The following is a 16,390-nucleotide window of genomic DNA, read 5'->3' as shown; positions in this document are numbered from 1 at the left end:
TGAAAAGGCGGCGGAACTTGCTTGGGCACTCTTAAAGTTATAATAATAATAATAATAATAATAATAATAATAATAATAATAATAATAATAATAATAATAATGTGTCCTGCCCAAAGGCAGATGTTTCACCCGAAGGTCCATGGGTATTGATTCCAGCTCGTACCAAGTAAGTTTTCTGATGGACAAACCCCATGTGCATGGGTTTTCTCGGTGTTCTCCCATTTCATCCCACTTTCTTCATTCAACCACTTCAATTATTTCTCATCACTATCTCTCTTAGCGCTGGTGCATAACGTGGGACGTTAACTAGATATTTCCTTTCAATTTCACTTAATGTGACATTTAACTTGACATAGAAACGCAGAAAGGAAAAAGGTCAGTAGTAATATTAATGACAATTACAATACCAATTAGTTAATATAGGGTAAAATTAAAATTTTATTACTATTTCACCTTCAATTAGTCACATTTATCATTCATTTACCAACTTCGAATTGAATTCTACAACAAAGCTCTTTATAGTATTCCGTATAGAAAATAAGTGAAGAACGGGACGACCCGACCCGAGTGACCCGACACGAGCTAACCCGACTAACCCGATCCGACAACCCGACCCGTAACCCGACCCGTTTGAGAGCACTATCAGAGGGGTACTATTTACAGTACAATTTATTTTGTATGGTTTAGCATTCTTTAAGGCTACCATACTTTTTGAAAACAGAAAAAATGGGACATCTTACAAATTAGTAGTAAATATTGCATTTTGTATTAATTTTATCTTTCGAATTTTACTACAGTATCGCACTAGTTATACAACTTAAAATAATGTATTAATATAGTCCATACTCAATGGCGTATTTAGGGGGAGGGCTTCCGGGCTCAAGGCCCCCACCGAAATCTTACTTACTATAGTAAAGTATATGAAATATCTTGCAGAATTTTCATATTTTCATGCAAAGCACCCCCGGAAGTTAGCAAAGCCCCTCCCGAAACAAAATCGTAAATACGCCACTGTCCATACTTAATCAACAGTGCTAAAAAATTATTATAGAAGCTAGAAGCTGTTATACAATATAAACGCAATCAGTGAACATACAATATTTAGGCAAAAATTATATTTTCTATATTATTACGCATACCACCTTTACATGCTCTACATGTCTATAAAGAAAAATATCCAGATTTATGAAGTTGTTTCAAAATTTCAATAGGCTGATTTATTTTTGTTAACCTAAAATGCGAACTAAAAGAAAGCAATTTGCATAATTGTTTTTCTGAAGCAGAAAAAAAATGTGTTTTCGGGGCTGGTCTGCAACGTCACAAGAATTTGTTGCCACCTCGGGATATACATTCTTACTTTTAGTGATAAGAGTGCTACTTAGGAGGATTTAACCATTGCATGTTATATCCGGGGAAGCAGCGATTGCAATAATAATAAAGATTAGAATGAAATTGTTCCTATAGTATTGTCTGAATTGAAAGCAAAAGGAATAAGTCGATTTTATTATCTTTTCAGAAATCTTGATATGTAATTAATAATAATAATAAAGAAAAAACAGGATAAGAAGGAAAATTTCTGCACACCGGGACAAATTTTAAGAAACCGGGGCGTATGGTAGCCTTACATAGACCCTACTTATTTGCATGCGGAGTGTCAGTACGGAGCCACTACGTAGCAGAGTGGAAACAAAACCTCGTAAATAGGTTGCCAACTCAGGAAAACAAAATTACCGGCACACCCTCAAAATTCTCTGTACAAATGAGAAACTGAAGACTGTATTGATCGTTATTGTATTTACCAGCAATTGCCACTTGTTTATAATTATCGAAACAGATGAATAATACTGGATATTAACCTTTATGTAACAATAGTTGATTCATAAAATGAAATTTACTCTATAAACTTCACTTCAAACAAAGGAAATTGCTTTAAAAAGTCATTTTCTACTCTCAATAAATGAATAAAATTCTTTTACAATAAAATATAAGTGTTATCACATTTGTTATGTTAAATAAATAAAAAAACTGCCATACATTAAAAAAATATCGATAATGTATAATACAACGGAAATTTGTGTTTGTAAAGGCACTGTTGAAAAATTTCGATGTTCAATGTTATATTCTGGATTGCAGATTCCAAAATATCGGTCACAAGGGGTCTAATAAGAACTTTGTATCGGTCACCGGCCTTAATCAAAATCACAGCAAATACCGGCCAGTTAGCAACTCTACTCGTAAATCAGAATGCTGAATGCACCAAAATACTTCACCATGCATTCTATAGTTTCTGCAAAATGAGTTTAATGAAGATGATCAAACAAAACAAAATACTGTGTTATAATTTTCCCTTTAACAGTCTACTTTGTGAATTTGTTATATCTTCCACTTATCAATTTCCTGTACGAGATGAGAATAACGGTTTCTGCGCAAGATAGAAAGAAAAAAAATACATTTTTCTCATAAGGATTCAGTTCACGTAAGAAATAATTTAATAATTAGAGCCAAGGAGTGAAAAACTAACTCAGCAATAATGATTGTAAGTATAAATTTAAATATAAAAAAAACAAAAGAAAACATTTGATTCCATCATCGTTAGGATAAGATCAATATAGTGAATCACACGATAGTGTGAACAAACCAAACCACACAATAGTGTGAAAAAAGTCCTGTTAGAAAAATACTCCATAAATGTGACACATTTTTTTAATGCTTCTACCATTTATACAGTCCCCCACATTGTTTTCGTTCTGGCGGCGCCCCTAATAGAGTACAAACGAAAATTTCGCCTGCACATTTCTGTGCAAATGATGTACAAGAGATTGATATAATTTGTGATTGAATTGGATATGGTGGGGGCTACCATTTAGACAGCCCCACTTTATTTTCGTTCTGGTGGCACCAATAATTGTGTACAAACGAAAATTAGGCATGCGTATGTCTGTACAAACGATGTACAAACGATTACGAAAATTTTTGAATCAATTGGACATGTTGGTGGGAAGCTACCACTTAGAGAGCCCCCAGTTTGTTTTCGTTCTGGCGGCGCCCCTAATTGTGTACAAACGAAAATTTTGCTTGAACATTTCTGTAAAAACGACGTACAAACGATTGCGACAATTTGTGATTGAATTGGACATGGTCGGGGGCTACCACTTAGACAGCCCCACTTAGTTTTCGTTCTGGCGGCGCCCCTAATTGTGTACAAACAAACATTTCGCCTGATCGTTTCTGTACAAACAAAGTACAAACGATTCCGACAATTTGTGATTCAATTGGACATGGTGGGGAGGTATTACTTAGAAAGCACCCTACTTTGTTTTCGTTCTGGCGGCGTTCCTAATTGTGTACAAACAAACATTTCGCCTGCACGTTTATGTACAAACGACGTACAGACGAATGCGACTATTTCTGATTGAATTAGACGTGGTCGGGGGCTACCACTTAGACAGTCACCACTTTATTTTCGTTCTGGCGGCGCCCCTAATTGTGAACAAACAAACATTTTGCCTGCCGGTTTTTGTACAAACGAAGTACAAGCGATTGCGATAATTTGTGATTGAATTGGACATGGTGGGGGGGATACCACTTAGACAGCCCCCTTTTTTCTGTTCTGGCGGCGCCCCTAATTGTGTACAAGCGAAACTTTTCCCTGCACACTTCTGTACACACGAAGTAGAAACGATTGCGATAATTTGTGATTGAATAGAACATGTTGGTGGGGGGTTACCAGTTAGACAGTCCCCCACATTGTTTTCGTTCTAACGGCCCTCTAATTGTGTACGAACATACATTTTGCCTGCACATTTCTGTACAAAGGAAGTACAAACGATTGTGACAATTTGTGACTCAATTGGACATGATGCGGGGGCTACCACTTCGACAGCCCACCACTTTGTTTTCGTTCTGACGGCGCCCCTAAGTTTGTTCAAACAAACATTTCGCCTGCACATTTCTGTACAAACGATGCACAAACGAATGCGACAACAGTAGTAATGGCCTGACTATAGGAAAATTTGGACTTTGACCCCGACCTTTGTGACGTCATAGGTCTAAGGTCAATGACCTTGGCCCGGGGTCAATGACCTAGGGGTACCTAGGACCACCCCCTCTAAATTTTGGCAGGGGTACCTTGGCCCACCCCCTAAATTTTGGCAGGGGTACATAGGACCACCCCCTTAAATTTTGGAAATTGCCAAATTTAAAAATTTGGTATGGTAGCCTACGACCATAGTATGTACCTCTATCAGTATTGGGTGTCTATGTCGTTCCCTTTTATGGGTAAAAAATTGCCAAAAATTTAAATTTCGGGGGTTTTTGACCTAATTTATCCCCTTGAATGAGGTGTTATTACCCTATATAGTTATATGGGCGTATACAGGGGTCCATTCCCTTTCATAAGACATGGGTATATTAATGCACCCCTTGAAAAATTTGGGAGGGGTACCATGGCCCACCCCTTAAATTTTGGAAATTGCCCAATTTCAACATTGGGTATTATAGTACCGGACCCTAATATGTATCATGATAAATTTGGGTGGTCCACCTCGTTCCCTTCTAGGGGTACAAAATTGCCAAAACTATAAACGTAAGCAATACGTTGTACCACGTGTTTGGTTTTCGACCTAATTTATCTCCTTGGATGAGGTCCTATTACCTTATATGATTATATGGTCATGTATAGGGGTCCATTACCTATCATAAGACATAGGTACATTTGTGCACCCCCGGTAGGGGCACCTTGGCCCACCCCTTTAATTTTGGAAATTGCCCAATTTAAACATTTGGTATTATAGTATAGAACACTAATATAGATCACTATAAATTTGGGTGGTCCACCTCGTTCCCTTTTAGGGGTACAAAATTGCCAAAATTTTAGTACAACCACGTGTTTGGTATTTGGTACATTTTATCCCCTTTTGATGAGGTTCTATTACCTTATATGATTATATGGTCATGTATAGGGGTTCATTATCTATCATAAGACATAGGTACATTGGTGCACCCCGGGAGGGGTACCTTGGCCCACCCCTTAAATTTTGGAAATTGCCCAATTTAAACATTTGGTATTATAGTACAGGTCCTCAATATGTATCATGATAAATTTGGATGGTCTACATCGTTCCCTTTTAGGGGTACAAAAATTGCCAAAATATAAACGTTGTACCACGTGTTTGTTTTTTTTTTGGTCCATTTTATCCCCTTTGATGAGATCCTATAATTACAAGGGGTCCATATCCTATCATAAGACATGGGTATATTGTTGCACCCTTCTTAAATTTTGGCAATGGGGGTCCACTGAAATTGTCCAATTGAAGCATAGTACAGGACCTCAATATGTTTCGGTGGTCCTATTTTCAAATTTTTAAGTACAACCACGTGTTCGGTTACTGACTCAATGTATCCTATTTGATAAGGTATGGACGGTATCTCCTTTCAATTTGGTAGTACCCTTCGGGTGTAGTACGGTCACGTGATCAATGATTTGGTTTTGATGCGCGACGAGGTCCCTGGTCAATGTTCTCTAGGAATTAGGTGGAAACTTTGTCCAGGGTTCTCGTCTTATATCGCACAGTTCTTTAGGAGAATCTGATAACGTTGTATATGGAATGGACAATAAAAACACATAAATAAGTATAAATTGTATTTTATTCATTTTTCTGGTTTCTTCTTTTTCTTTCTTATTGACAATGTTTGTATATTGAGCTGGGTTTCTTCATTAGACCGCCTCCTCTTCTTGATTGCGATGATTTGTTTCCATGTTTTGCAGCATAGCACCCGTTTGCAAAGCTTCGTATTGTGAATTCTGTAAAAAAGAACGAGGAAAAAGATGATTAGTATACAAATAGATGATGATTAAACAAATACACTTACAATGATAAATATGATAAAATTACCTGGAAGGTATATTGCAGCAGTCTACGATCATTAACCGTGGGTACTGTTGTGAACAAATATTGAATTTCACGCAGAGATTTTCCTTGGGCTTTACAGCACAAATAAAAATAAGCATAATAGCCACATACGGATGAACCAAGACTTTGCATTTGGCTATTATTATATTTATAGTACATACAATGAAGTTTTAAGAATGCAACATGTTGTGGTACATAAGGAGGAAGGCCATAGCTGTCAAAATATTCTCCAACACCGCGATGATCAATATAAATTGCAATCCAATGACTTCCTAGTTTTGTGGATGGATCTGTATTTACAATCATTGCCAGAGGAAGAGAAATCCGTGAGGGTAACTCATCGCTTGCAAATACCCCGGTAAAATGATTTCTGAATAATGGACTACCGTGTAAAGCACTAGCTAATTGTAATGTATTCAACATCGTGAATGGAAATGATACATAACGTATACGTACCATGTAATTTAAAAGTCCAGGATAATGTTGCGCTGGTGGTCGATCTCTAGGAGTGAGGAAAACTCTCCATACACAATACAGTTTGCAGGTGCTGCTAATTTCTCTTGGAAATGAACTTCCAATCGGATGGCGCCATGTCGTTGTAAATTCCAATAGTGACAATCTCCAGCAGAAGAATCGGGAGTTAGGTCAAATACAAACAGTGTATATCCATTCTTGTAGTCGGCTCTTGAAATTGTATTTCCAGTATTGGTAAAATGTATGCCAGAGCCTGAGAACAATGTGTGGTACGATGAAATGTAGAGATTTTCTTCAAAGTTGGGTTGCAATGGTTTTGAAGGTACAGCTTTTCCATCCACGTACAATGTAAAAAATTAATGTTTAGATGTTGAAATTCAAATGGATTGGTGGTAATAGTTCCACTGGATGCTTCATTCGATGTAAATCCTACAATAATACGATTTGGCAATGTTCCCATAAACAGGTTATCAATAGTTTTGGATTGTATATCCTTCGGGATGGTAAATGATTTCATTTGAACCCTTGTCAGAGGATACTTTGCCGGTGTAGATTGTAAAATTTTATTGTGTGCCAATTTAACACTAGGGCTGATGCTGACTTTTTTCACCTGCAACGATGCATCTAGAATATTGATTTTTGCATTGACACCACTTTCACCGGCCATGAGACAAAAGTTTGGTTTTGCAGGAATAAGTTTCACACGTAATTCCACTCCATGAATTAAAAATTTATCTTGATTAAAAATGTCACAATGAAGATGTCCAATCATATCGAATTTCATACTTTGTTTTGTCAGTTCATAGCGTTGTTGAAATCCTTTGTTCTCACTTGTGGTTGCGTTCATATGACCAGCCGTATCTTGATACCACATTGCTGTTTGTAAATGTGTATTTTTAGCTCCATCACTATAATTGAGCAGTTTTTCCAGGTACGAACGATATGGATGATTATGTGACGGAAATGAAATCAGTTTATTGTTCAAGTAGATTTGTACTTCACTAAACATAGCATTTAGAAAATCATTGACAGGTGCAATTGCTTTATCCGTATTGATGAAGGAGGAACCATCTGGTTTCACAATTTGTGCTTGGATGTACAATAAGGTTTGTGGCAAATCAATGTATTCATCACTGCTACCACTCACTACAAATTCTATTGGTGAATTTTCAGCTATTGAACTAATTGGTTTGTAGCCAATAATACGATTGTCCAGAACACTGGTTTGCGTGGGCAACGTTGAAAAAATGTCCAATTCACTTTTTACACATTCACAGGATTGTTGATGTAAGAAAGCCATCGTTGAATTAATCAAAAATATCTGGTGACGATGCCAATGATCTCTTCTTCTTCTTATGTGATAATTTACGTCTCTTTGTAGGATTGATGGTGTTGTTGATCGTTGGAAGGTCAACCTCAAACTGAGAGCAGTCATCCCATTTTCGTTTATGATATCCACTTCCCAGCATAGTTTTCAACTTATTTTTAGCTTTTTCTTGTAAATTTGTTTTTGCCTCTTGCATCCGTTGATGAAACGATTCTTCCAGCGGTTGATTCGAGATCACAACGTCATTAATCATATTGGCACCTGATTTTAATAATTCTTTTCCCACAGTTTTAGCTCCTTGCTTCACAAGTGGTAACACTGAACGAAATAAGCCACCAAGGAAACTTCCAATGCCATGTCCTGCTTGATAGGGACTTCCCACATAGACGTTGCCGATACCGGATAACGCTTGTTTTTGGTAGTATTGCAAATACGGATCAGTCATGACGACGACGACGGAAATGTAGTTTTGTACACACCGTTCCAAAGGTGAATGGCATAGGATGACCTGTGCTATCCCTTATATCGATTTGTATTTGCTCAAAATTCATTTTTTCCACCGGAACATAATGTGCAGGATTAAAGATTTGCACTGCATGACTTCCAAAAGTATGATTCACAGGATCCATGTTGACAATTCGTAGCAAGGGTACCATTGTATCTCCAACAATGACAGATTCAATAATGTCACAATAGACGTACATTTGTGATGGTAAGCCTAATCGTACATCCGGTGTATATTGTCCCTTTTCCATATCTTTTAAATCACTTTTTGGTTCAAATCCAAGCATTAAACTAACACTTGGTGAAATTTGTACAGAAGTATGGATTTCCTTTTTGGGATGTCTTATGAGGCATATATTATTAGTTGCGTCATGAGATATAAATAAATTGGTTTCTTTATGATGTATATTAATTGCATGAATAAGATCCCGTATATTGTTATAATAGCGTACAGGGATCGTTACAACCTTCCACGGTTCTTGATCATTACTACTTGATGATTTGTAATATATTTTATTGTTTTCACTGTTAATGTTCAGCAAAGAATGTGGATAATGAATCTCTACAATTGCCACATCCCATTTCTGGCGAAACTCTACACGTCGTTGTAATTTCGTAATATATGAAGTCAATGTATTTTCTGGAAAATAATCCATGGAACTATTACTGGGAAGTGTAACGTAAAAATCTTGATCAGGTTCCATTCTTCTTCTTCTTCAATGAAATTGCAGGGATCCACGAATTGAATGAGGAAGGATATCCTTTCCACTGGACGAGATACTCCTTTCTGCGACCTTTTGTTCTTGTACGTAATATTTTATCGATGAGGAACGTCGAAGGGAGCGGCACTGGTTGTAATTCTTCTCTGTAGAAAACACCATCGATAAGTTGATGATTTAAATCCTCTAGTCGATACACTGGTGGGTTTCTTGGTACAATGGCTTTTACTCTGAATATTTCCCAAGTCCAGTTCTCGAGGTAACCCTTGTCAAAGATACGTTTTGTTTTACTTATACGAACAGTATCACCAACAGATAAATCCGTATCTTGTTTTGAACGTTGTAGCTTTTTGTCGTATAAGTTATGCCACACCTCCAGTAAATTGTCCTGAGAAACGTTTGCAGGTGCCATTTTAATACTGGAATGGCGACTTTCATTGTATGCTTTTACAAGTAAAGGCAATACTTTGATGTAATTGTATGTTTGATATTTGGTAAAGTATTTCCACATACGATGTTTCAATGTCTGATTAAATCTTTCTGCGATGCTGGCTTTAATATCTGGATCCTTTGTTGTAACATGTTGCACGTTGTGTTTCCTGAAAAACTTTTGTACTGTCTTGTTGGTAAATTCAGTTCCTTGATCACTACGTAGTACAAATGGTTTCCTGTCCTGGAAAATCATTTCAAATGCATTCACTATATCCTCGGCACTTTTTGATTTTAGTGGTACAGCCCACCCGTACCGACTAAACACATCAATCACTGTAAGAATATAGCGGTAATTGTCATTATAGTTTTGAAGTGATTGTAAATCATTTAAATCACATTCCCATTGATCATCAATATTGTTGACAAGATAAAAATCTCTACGGAAACGACGACGTACAGGACGATGTAACGTGTAGGTAGGTTGTTTGTTTAACCAAAGTTTTATTTTGGCTAGAGGTATAGATTTTCCTGTGGCTTGCCATAATTTCTTTGCAGTAGAAAATGATGCAGGGTGTGCTGGATTGTAATAAATGGATTTCAACTTTTTGTTCATGGTTTGTACGTTGACCATTGTGGAATGATACGTTTTTTTTTGGTCGGACTTCTAAAACATCATCATCATCTTCTTCTTCTTCTTCTTCTCCGGAAGAAAATAATTCAGGTGCCGGTTTTGGTGGTGCAGATCCTTCAGATGCTGTTGTACTATTATGCTTGACAATATAGTTTAATCTCCGTGGATTACCAATCAATTCTTGAGGTGTGTTTGACGATGCAAGGTAGTTGCAAAACAATTCCCAGCCTTGAGGATTAGAATGTTTCCTCGGTCGAGTCACATCGCACATTAAGTCTACAATATTGGATCCATGTAGTTTATTGTCTTTGATGTACACTGTTCCTTTATGATCCCACGTAATTGCGTCATCTTGTTTTAAACGACGGAATAGTAGTTCGGCTTTCTTACGATACATTTGTGGTATTGCGGCTAAAATTTCTTGTTTCGTGCTATCGTCAACATTCGGGACGTCACCATCAGGTTTCATTGATGTAATTGTAAGTGGTATTGGTTCTTCTTGTTTACGTATCACATAAAGATATTTCTGTAATATTCTATTGTACTGATTCCATTTTTCTTCATCACTTGGATACGATGTATTCAATATGGATTGCATTTCACGATCAAGATTAGATTCTCGATTTTCACTCGCACGGGATGATGATGCATGCATTCGTTGAAGCATTTCTGGTGGCACTAAAACCATCTTCTTGCTATGTTCCATGATGTTTATTGTTTAAACAAAATACTGGATAACACACTTCCTACAATAGGTGCAAGTAATGCAGGTAAGAATCCTCCTTGTTGTACGGCTAAATGTTTCTTCTTTTTATCCAATGATTTTGTATTGTCTACGAGATAGCGGAGCGTGTTCTTGTAACGCTTTAATCTTGACTTCTGCGCACTTGTCAGTGGAACATTGCCTTTTAAGACATTATAACAACATTCACAAATACTATGAATTAATGAAGCGTCTGCATTGGCAATAATAGCTTTACGCAATCTTGGTTTAGCTTTGTGCAGAGCACGTAGCAGATCAGCGTGTTTCACTGTAGGAGACATCGCGACAGACTGTCATTCTTTTCGCATGCACAATAATTTAAACATGTTTTGTTGGTACGTAAACATAATGATGCAAATCGTCGGGAAAAATATTTGTACGAAATCGCATTTCATCGGGTGTATCTTGTTTAAGATCCATCAGTAAATAACCATGTGGATTTCTTGTTGCGTCTGCATAACTTTCTTGTAGAAACAGTGGATGCTCAGGCATGATTTGATAACTCATATGCTTGATTTGTGACTTGTCACGTGGATTTTTAAACAACACCAAATACGAACAATTTAAACTCATATTTCTATTTGCTTTACTTTGATGAAATACATTTTGTGTTATAAAAATCACACTAATATTTCGATGATGTGATCCTTTTGTGAACATATCAACAATATCACTATTCACTTCTCGCATATGGTCATCAATAATAATCAAATGTGGTCCATCGTGAGGCTGAAAATCTTTCATTCGTGGAAGTCCTTCGTGAAATTCTACTGGAACTGGCATTGTTGCATACACGTCTTGCCATTCTGCATAATACCAGTATATCTTACGAAATTTTGCATTGATCATGGTTGGGAGATGTGACAGTAATCGCTTCACAAAATACGTTTTTCCACACCCACTAGGCCCTGCGAGAATACAGGTAAATGGATGTTTCCACTGTGTATCCATGATGAACACTAACACCTTGTTTCAAAAATGATGCGTATTTAAAGCGAGTACAAATTTTCTTTTTCTTTTAGATTGTAAACTCTTGCACTCACTGGTGTGAAAAGGAAAGAAACAGTTCATCTGTTTATCGAGTAGTTGAAAACCGTTTATTTGTTAATCGAATAGTTGAAAACCGTTTATTTGTTAATCGAATAGTTAAAAACCGGATAAAGTTTAACGGTTAATCGTGAAAGCTGATCACTGTTTCATTTAAATAATATTTGAAAATTTTTCGTTTCAAATTTGTTTTGAAATTTTTGTTTCAAAAATTTTGTTGAAAATTTTTTTGTTTCAAAATTTTTGTTTCAAATTTTGTTTAAAAATTTTTTCGTTTGAAATTTTTTTGTTGAAAATTTTTTGTTTGAAATTTTTTTTCAAAATTTTGTTTGAAATTTTTTTTGTTTGAAAATTTTTAATTTTTTTGTTGCAAAATTTTTTGTTTAAATTTTTTTTTGTTCGAAATTTTTGTTTTGAAATTTTTCGTTTCCAATTTTTTTTGTTTAAAATTTTTTTGTTTCAAACTAAAAAAACTTTTTGTTTGAAATTTAAGTTTAAAAAATGTTCGAATTTTTTGTTTAAAATTTTTGTTTGAACATTTTTGTTTCGAAATTTTTTCGTTTCAATTTTTGTTTTCATTTTTTTTTAGTTTGAAAAGTTAAAAAAAAGTTTTAAATGCCAAGAATCTTTCCTAGAGAACATTGACCAGGGACCTCGTCGCGCATCAAAAACCAAATCATTGATCACGTGACCGTACTACACACGAAGGGTACTACCAAATTGAAAGGAGATACCGTCCATACCTTATCAAAGAGGATACATTGAGTCAGTAACCGAACACATGGTTGTACTTAAAAATTTGAAAATAGGACCACCGAAACATATTGAGGTCCTGTACTATGCTTCAATTGGACAATTTCAGTGGACCCCCATTGCCAAAATTTAAGAAGGGTGCAACAATATACCCATGTCTTATGATAGGATATGGACCCCTTGTAATTATAGGATCTCATCAAAGGGGATAAAATGGACCAAAAAAAAAACAAACACGTGGTACAACGTTTATATTTTGGCAATTTTTGTACCCCTAAAAGGGAACGATGTAGACCATCCAAATTTATCATGATACATATTGAGGACCTGTACTATAATACCAAATGTTTAAATTGGGCAATTTCCAAAATTTAAGGGGTGGGCCAAGGTACCCCTCCCGGGGTGCACCAATGTACCTATGTCTTATGATAGATAATGAACCCCTATACATGACCATATAATCATATAAGGTAATAGAACCTCATCAAAGGGGGATAAAATGTACCAAATACCAAACACGTGGTTGTACTAAAATTTTGGCAATTTTGTACCCCTAAAAGGGAACGAGGTGGACCACCCAAATTTATAGTGATCTATATTAGTGTTCTATACTATAATACCAAATGTTTAAATTGGGCAATTTCCAAAATTAAAGGGGTGGGCCAAGGTGCCCCTACCGGGGGTTCACAAATGTACCTATGTCTTATGATAGGTAATGGACCCCTATACATGACCATATAATCATATAAGGTAATAGGACCTCATCCAAGGAGATAAATTAGGTCGAAAACCAAACACGTGGTACAACGTATTGCTTACGTTTATAGTTTTGGCAATTTTTGTACCCCTAAAAGGGAACGATGTAGACCATCCAAATTTATCATGATACATATTGAGGACCTGTACTATAATACCAAATGTTTAAATTGGGCAATTTCCAAAATTTAAGGGGTGGGCCAAGGTACCCCTCCCGGGGTGCACCAATGTACCTATGTCTTATGATAGATAATGAACCCCTATACATGACCATATAATCATATAAGGTAATAGAACCTCATCAAAGGGGGATAAAATGTACCAAATACCAAACACGTGGTTGTACTAAAATTTTGGCAATTTTGTACCCCTAAAAGGGAACGAGGTGGACCACCCAAATTTATAGTGATCTATATTAGTGTTCCATACTATAATACCAAATGTTTAAATTGGGCAATTTCCAAAATTAAAGGGGTGGGCCAAGGTGCCCCTACCGGGGGTGCACAAATGTACCTATGTCTTATGATAGGTAATGGACCCCTATACATGACCATATAATCATATAAGGTAATAGGACCTCATCCAAGGAGATAAATTAGGTCGAAAACCAAACACGTGGTACAACGTATTGCTTACGTTTATAGTTTTGGCAATTTTGTACCCCTAGAAGGGAACGAGGTGGACCACCCAAATTTATCATGATACATATTAGGGTCCGGTACTATAATACCCAATGTTGAAATTGGGCAATTTCCAAAATTTAAGGGGTGGGCCATGGTACTCCTCCCAAATTTTTCAAGGGGTGCATTAATATACCCATGTCTTATGAAAGGGAATGGACCCCTGTATACGCCCATATAACTATATAGGGTAATAACACCTCATTCAAGGGGATAAATTAGGTCAAAAACCCCCGAAATTTAAATTTTTGGCAATTTTTTACCCATAAAAGGGAACGACATAGACACCCAATACTGATAGAGGTACATACTATGGTCGTAGGCTACCATACCAAATTTTTAAATTTGGCAATTTCCAAAATTTAAGGGGGTGGTCCTATGTACCCCTGCCAAAATTTAGGGGGTGGGCCAAGGTATCCCTGCCAAAATTTAGAGGGGGTGGTCCTAGGTACCCCTAGGTCATTGACCCCGGGCCAAGGTCATTGACCTTTGACCTATGACGTCACAAAGGTCGGGGTCAAAGTCCAAATTTTCCTATAGTCAGGCCATTACTACTACAACTTGTGATTGAATTGGACATGGTGGGGGCCTACCACTTAGACAGCCCCCATTTTTTCTGTTCTGGCGGCGCCCTTGATTATGTACAAACGAAAATTTCGGGTGCACATTTCTGTACAAACGAAGTACAAACGATTGCGACAAACTGTGATTGAATAGGACAGGGTCGGGGCTACCACTTAGACAGCCCCCAATTTTTTTCGTTCTGGCGGCGCCCCTAATTGCGTGCGAACATACTTTTTGCCTGCACATTTCTGTACAAATGAAGTACAAACAATTGCGACAATTTGTGATTCAATTGGACATGGTAGGGGGTGCTACCACTTAGACAGCTCCCATTTTTTTCTGTTCTGGCGGCGCCCCTAATTGTGTACAAACAAAAATTTCGCCTGTACGTTTCTGTACAAACGAAGTACAAACGATTGCTATAATTTGTGATTGATTAGGACATGTTGGTGGGGGGATACCAGCTAGACAGCCCCCAATTTGTTTTCGTTCTGGCGTCGCCCCTAATAGTGTACAAACGAAAATTTGGCCTGCATGTTTCTGTACAAACAATGTACAAACGATTGCGATGCTTTGTGATTCAATTGGACATCGTGGGGGGAGTTACCACTCAGACAGCTCCCCACTTTATTTTCGTTCTGGCGGCGCCCCTAAGTTTGTTCAAACAAACATTTCGCCTGCACATTTCTGTACAAACGATGCACAAACGAATGCGACAACTTGTGATTGAATTGGACATGATGGGGGGCTACCACTTAGGCAGCCCCATTTTTTTCTGTTCTGGCGGCGCTCTTAAATATGTACAAACAAAAATTTCGGGTGCACAGTCCTGTACAAACGAAGTACTAACGATTGCGACAATTTGTGATTGAGTAGGACATGGTCGGGGGCTACCACTTAGACAGCCCCCATTTTTTTTCGTTCTGGCGGCGCCCCTAATTGCGTGCGAACATACATTTCGCCTGCACATTTCTGTACAAACGAAGTACAAATAATTGTGGCAATTTGTGATTCAGTTGGACATGGTGGGGGGCTACCACTTAGACAGCCCCCATTTTTTCTGTTCTGGCGGCGCCCCGAATAGTGTACAAACGAAAATTTGGCCTGCATATTTCTGTACAAACAATGTACAAACGATTGCAATGCTTTGTGATTCAATTGGACATCGTGGGGGGAGTTACCACTCAGACAGCTCCCCACTTTATTTTCGTTCTGGCGGCGCCCCTAAGTTTGTTCAAACAAACATTTCGCCTGCACATTTCTGTACAAACGATGCACAAACGAATGCGACAACTTGTGATTGAATTGGACATGATGGGGGGGCTACCACTTAGGCAGCTCCATTTTTTTCTGTTCTGGCGGCGCCCTTAAATATGTACAAACAAAAATTTCGGGTGCACATTCCTGTACAAACGAAGTACTAACGATTGCGACAATTTGTGATTGAATAGGACATGGTCGGGGGCTACCACTTAGACAGCCCCTAATTTTTTTCGTTCTGGCGGCGCCCCTAATTGCGTGCGAACATACATTTCGCCTGCACATTTCTGTACAAACGAAGTACAAATAATTGCGGCAATTTGTGATTCAGTTGGACATGGTCGAGGCTACCACTTAGACAGCCCCCAATTTTTTTCGTTCTGGCGGCGCCCCTAATTGCGTGCGAACATCCATTTCGCCTGCACATTTCTGTACAAACGAAGTACAAATAATTGCGGCAATTTGTGATTCAGTTGGACATTGTGGGGGGCTACCACTTAGACAGCCCCCATTTTTTCTGTTCTGGCGGCGCCCCGAATAGTGTACAAACGAAAATTTGGCCTGTACA

This window comes from Thermobia domestica, chromosome 4, assembly GCF_964235325.1.
Source record: "Thermobia domestica chromosome 4, izTheDome1.hap1.1, whole genome shotgun sequence".
Classification (NCBI taxonomy): Eukaryota; Metazoa; Arthropoda; class Insecta; order Zygentoma; family Lepismatidae; genus Thermobia; species Thermobia domestica.
Note: the sequence above shows the minus strand (reverse complement) of the source record.